Below are 6,000 nucleotides of genomic sequence, written 5' to 3'. Positions count from 1 at the left end.
GCAGACACAAGGAGAGACAGGGTCTCCGCCAAGGTCTGAGGAGCTGCAGAGCACATGCGTTTCTTCCGTCTCTGAACCAAGTGAAGATGAACACAAGTTCAGTTAGGTTTTGCTGCATACGAATGACATCTCTTTATAAACATTGTACAGCCAAACAGTAAGCCTACAAAGTCTACTAGACAGTCCCAAAATTATACAATTTCTTTAATCAGAGAGATCCAAAGGCAGCTCAGAGTCTACTTGTGCCATATGTGAAAAGTGGTGTGCTCCTGGAGACAGCTGCTGACCCCGGCTGTGGCAGCAAGGGGGAACCTATGTGAGGGTCCAGCAGTCCAGGTGACCCTTGTGATTGGAAAACAAAGTTATTTTCATCTGTGTGCCTGTGCAAGCAATAGTGCAGAGTCTCTTTTGCCCTTAGTCCCTACCCCAGCCCTGGATACCCACATCAGGGTTGGGAATGCTGTTCTTGCTCCTTGAGCCTCGGTGCTGAGCTGGGTGCCCACATGGGTGGCTGAAAGGCTGGCTGGTCACCACAGTGCTCCAGGGCCACCACGCCATGCTGACGTGGACACTGGGGTCACAAGCAGTGAGGGCACAGTACCACATGCCAAGTGTGCCTCTGGGGTTATATGATTCAAGCCATTTCGCTGAGTGAAATGAGAGCAAAGTGTTGAAGGGCACCAAGAGGCACTTTTGACAAGAGGCTGATTGGAGAAGCATCACTCAGGTCAGGAGGGAGCAGACAAGAGCAAATATGGAACAGTGCAGAAAAAATGTGGAAAAGGAAAAGAAAGAAAGAAGATAAATGCCTATGAGGTGGTTTCTGTTGCTTTTTATTAGTGTTGCAGACTTTATATTTCATAAGAAAGGTATCTCAGGCATGCTAAAACACCGCAGTAAATCAGTACATGTCCTCACAGTTGCAGAGATGCCATCTTCTAAGTCTCTGCTTTCTCCCTCAGGTTTTATAGATTCCATGTCAGGGACTGTCCCCAATTCCCAGGACACTTACCAGCTCAGCACTTTCACTTCTGCCTGTTTTTACTTACCTTGCACAGTCTCAGTTTACACACTCTCACAGCTCAGCGACAGCGAACCGAGACCAGGCAATGGTGCTGCAGAAAACCAGCCCAGGGTCACGGGCAGGCAGAGCGCTGGGCCAGGGACCAGCTGTGCTCCTGAGCCTACCCTGGGAACCTTCATAATCAGGAAGAAGTCATACAGCTTCAGCTAAACAGGCTGCTGAAGCATAAATGCCCATCTCATGATAAACACATTTTTGAGGTCTGAAAAATTCAGTACTTTCTTCTTTCTTTACCTCAGAATTATTGCCAGACAGAAAGTAGAACCACCACCCCTCTCCCCACTCCTGCCCCCAAAAATCTGTTTCCCTGGTATCTAGCCTCACTGCAGCAGGAATTCACACAAATCTCTCAAGAAGACCACAGCTCCACTTCTATAGTAAGATTATATAGCAAGGCTAGAGGTACTCTGTTTTACTTATGGCCACATTTAAATAAATTGTTTAAAACATCTGAATTTTAATCTTGGGCATTAATTCACAGACACTCAGCAGAATTGTGTCCAGCTTCTGATCATTCATTGGGTTTGACTTTCGCTGACATTTTTCCTCCTTTTTTACTTTATACATATCGAAGTTTGATTTTAAAAATAGCTCTTCATTTTTGTGTCATTCATTTACAAATTTGGGGAGGAGAAAGGCAGGGAAAAAGAAACCCCAACTTTCCCTAATCAATTTGAACAAAAAGAAATGTTGCAAAAATCATCATTTTCAAGCTTTCTGAGAAAGCTATCAGCTTTATCAGATATGAGCATACTCACGCATTTACACCTCTTTTCCTCTTAGGTGAAGTTATTATAACAAAATAATGTCTTCTGGTTTTCCTCTCCACTGAAAATTGTTGTGTACATGCACTTTTCCTTCTGTTCGGAACACATGGCAGTTTGTAAAATCCTGCTGCCTGGCAGCTGTCAGAAGTAGAGTTAATGACAACACACTTCACAGAACTCAAGTATCAATTTCAAAGGCTACCTGGTTCCAGAAGGGAAATAAAACTCTTGATTTGCAGCCTGAAAGGAACTTAATTATATTAACTACAAAATATTAATTACAAGATTATTATTTTTTTAATTTTACAATTCTAGTATTCTGAGTTGTAATATAGAGTTAAATTTACTCTACAAAAACTGATTTTAAATTCTCCTGTGAAAAGAATTAGAAAATTTAAAAATAGTTATGCTTAAGTGACTTATTATAATGGGTGATGGTGAAGAATTTGAGTGCATTACACAGATATCTGCTTTGCAAAGAAAAAAAACCTACCAAGGTGGTCTCAATGACACTACAGATGTTACTGTTATGTGACTTTTTTTCTGTCTACCCTGTAAAAACGTATCTCCAAACCACATTATCACTAACAACATCTATTGCAGCTGTAAAAAAAGAAAAGAAAAAAAGGAAAGGCAAGGAAACATAGTGCATACAGAAGGGAATTTAGGAACATAAGGCTGCACAATTGTTTCTGGGGAATTGGAGACACCACAAAATAAAATTGCTTTCATAAGTTGATCAAAACACATCTTAAAGCGGCAGGAAACTCATTGGGGCAAAGTTAAGGGCCATTGGAGGTTAGAGAGACCAATTTTTGTCTCTTTGGTCCTTGCCCACACAGCCACAGTAGCCATAAGGCACAATAACTCATCAGCTTCTCTACTGTACAATTACTTCTAAGCTTTTTCATTCACATGTAATTTGATTTATGAAGCAGATGATGCAATTAACACAAGGAACAAAAACTCATCGCTAAAGATGATGCTTCTGCTGCCCCTGAACTGACCGAACAGCCACCACCAGGGGAGGTGGGAGACCCGCTCTTCAGCCCGTAGGCTTTGCACAACAAGCTATGCGCTCACAGAAGGCAAATTTTATTTTGGATAGATTAAAAAAAAAAAAGTTGTTTATATTTCTTCATTCTCCCCGTCAGCTGTCAGCTGTGCCTTGCGGAAATGAGTAACAATTTGTAATGCTGGGCACTACAGAGATCTTAGTAGTTTGTGAAGTAGTTTTCATGTAGCTTTTATACCAGTTCTGTACAGCGTTGGAAAGTTCACTTTGCACTTGAGACTTTCTGGCTCAGCTTCACCACTCTGCATTTGAAAAGGGGCTGACTGTGTATTAGGTTTGATTTTTCTTTAGTAAAGTAGTTCTAGTGTCAGGCAAAAATAACACGGTGAATAATTGTGCCTGTTTTATATTCAGGAGCCTTTGAGAAGGAAAGGACATATACTTACAACTCTCTCTTTTCACAACAATATGAATGAATAAGAAAGTCAGAGCTTTACCATCAGTGACCCAAGTGCACAAGGAACAAAGATGTGGCAATCCAGGTGCTGCACGCTACCTGGAATCCAGACTTAAAAGCTAACTTTAACACTTTGAAAATGTAGCATCTTTTTGCTCTTCGTAAAATAAGTGAAGACCGTTCTTCTGTTTTCAGTAATCATCAGCATCCAATATAAATTGAGAGAATTCAGCTTATTGTTTTGATCACAGATGAAGTGAAATTATACAGTTTGGAAGTATATTAAATATTTAAGTATCTAATAATTTTCTAATGTATATTTCTAGATATATGGGACCGAGGAAGTGAAAAGGAGAGAGTGAAAGAGATTCTGTTAATAACTTCGGGATGAAAATCTCCATGTTGCATAATGAACCTTTGTATCCCACCTATTGAAAAACCACACGGAAATGCTTTATAAATCTAACTTCTTTTTAATAGGTAAAACTAATCATCTATTGAAAGTTAACAACTCATTTTGTTTGGAGTACAATTATTCCAGAAAAATCTTTCATCGAAAGATGTAATCCAGAGTGATAAATCATTTAGAACATTAAAATCACTTGCATGAACAAACACAGCTTCTCTTGGTAATTGTGCTTGCTTGCCCTAGGCATAAGTTTGTTACATATGGGAAGTGATAATACTTGTGGTTACAGTTCTCAGTACCACATTTTCCTTTCCCAGCTCACACTGATAGTAACGCTTATCCACCAGCAGTTACATAAAATGCAATTCTGACCATTTATAATCCACCTCTTGCAAACAATAAACTGCATCAAATTAGGCCCTGATGTGCCTTGTACTAGCAAAGCAATTTGCAGAACTATCATGAAGCATCAGTACTATTATTTTTCAGCAGTCAGTAACAGCCATTTTTTCTAACAGTGTTACCTGCAAAGGCTTGGCTATATGAACTTAGGATGGCTGCCACGTACCTGAGAGACCCTCATGCAAAAGGAAGAGTTCAATGTCATTTATTTCCCTCATCTCTGGGAGCTGGAGTACACATCCACCTTATTCGACACCATGGGATGTCCAGAAGCAACACCAGCAATAGTTGAGACCACTGATTTCCATTGCTGGTGTCCACCGCACCCTGCTCATCATGGCATTTTGTGGGACTCCGAGCCCTGTCGTTGCCCTGACTAACCCATCTCACTTGTTCAGGTGTGTATGTTTCTACTTACAGACTATCCTTCAGGATAAGCCCACTCCACATGCCAGCCAGTAGCCCTTGAGAGCAGAGAAGGTTTCTTTCCTCAGTACATTTGTTTTTCTGTTTTTAAACCTCCTCCCTGGGACTGGCTTCTTGCTCTTCTCAGTGGAATCCTGTCCCCATATATCACCTAATGATACACCTAATTACTACAAAGAAAATTCAGTGTGTAACAACTTCAAAGGTAACAGCAACAAATCTTTTACTTCCTCAACAACATTTCATAATCATTATGTGTAACTTTCTTTGTACTGACATTTCCATATCTTTGAAATACTCATTTTCACTTCACCATACTTCTTTAAAATTTGCAGCAAATGGGAGATGTTCAGACCCTCAAATTTTGCTGGTAGTCAACATGAGATACTATTAACTCAGAAGGTTTGCTTCCGCAGTCCTTGTGCCAGGTTCAACCAGCACGTAGGTTCTACCAACCTGATCGTTATGAAAGCTTTTTGACTGACAAGTTCTGTTTTGCACAGCCACCGCTGACAAATGATAATGGTACATGTAAGGAAAAATAACATCTGCTTAATCTCAGTGTAGTACCCACTGACTCCGCAAAGGCTGTAATTAGTGTCAGTGGTGGATGCAGCCACCACTCTGTCCTCTCAGCTGTGCGAAGGGACACGAACCAAAACCAGAGGGCTGAGGCATCAGTGGTGGGCAGCACATGGAGCAGAAAGATTAGCAGGAAATGTGCACATGCATTAGAAAAGATGGCATGGAAGTTTTGCTACCACAAAATAATAATTTAAAAAATAGCCTATCATAATCATTTCTGTTGACTTGAGATAGACTTGAAAAAAATTCCACAACTTACACTGGATACCAGTTTATGCACAAACCTAAGGTAATGTCTTTTTTTTCAAACTGAAATGCAACTAGGGCACTAGCTAGAATGGAATATGATTACTCAGGTCTGATCTTATAGAATCAGCAAAAATAAGCAAAGTAAGATCAGGACTGTAGCCACAGGGGGAAAAAAAGTATAATATGCATGTCTGTGTTATATAAAGTCTAGCACCCTTGTATTGGTTTACTAGGTTGTACTATGCTCCCTTCATGCTTGTTTTTACGGAAAAAGAATAACAAGGTATTTGATTTTAGCATGCAAAGATCACAAGAAACTGAAAAAATATAAAGGCAGGAAGAAAGCAGGACTGCCTGCAGCCTCTGTTATCAACCTGGATGACAGGCATTTGAAAATACATCGCTTGGTCGTTTTAACATAAAGCTATGAAAAATCCTCCCCTGCACAGCAAGACATATTATTCATACTGGTTTTTTTCTCTGCAAATACTGTTCTCCGCTCTTCTTTGTCCCTAAACTCACTACAAGCTCCATATGCTGCATCATATTCAAAACCCCAAACACTTGCTTTTTGCATAAGACCATGGTGTTATTTGTGCTCTTTAT

This window comes from Patagioenas fasciata, chromosome 2, assembly GCF_037038585.1.
Source record: "Patagioenas fasciata isolate bPatFas1 chromosome 2, bPatFas1.hap1, whole genome shotgun sequence".
Lineage (NCBI taxonomy): Eukaryota > Metazoa > Chordata > Aves > Columbiformes > Columbidae > Patagioenas > Patagioenas fasciata.
The sequence above is the reverse complement of the archived record's forward strand: the minus strand, read 5'-3'. Positions refer to the sequence as shown.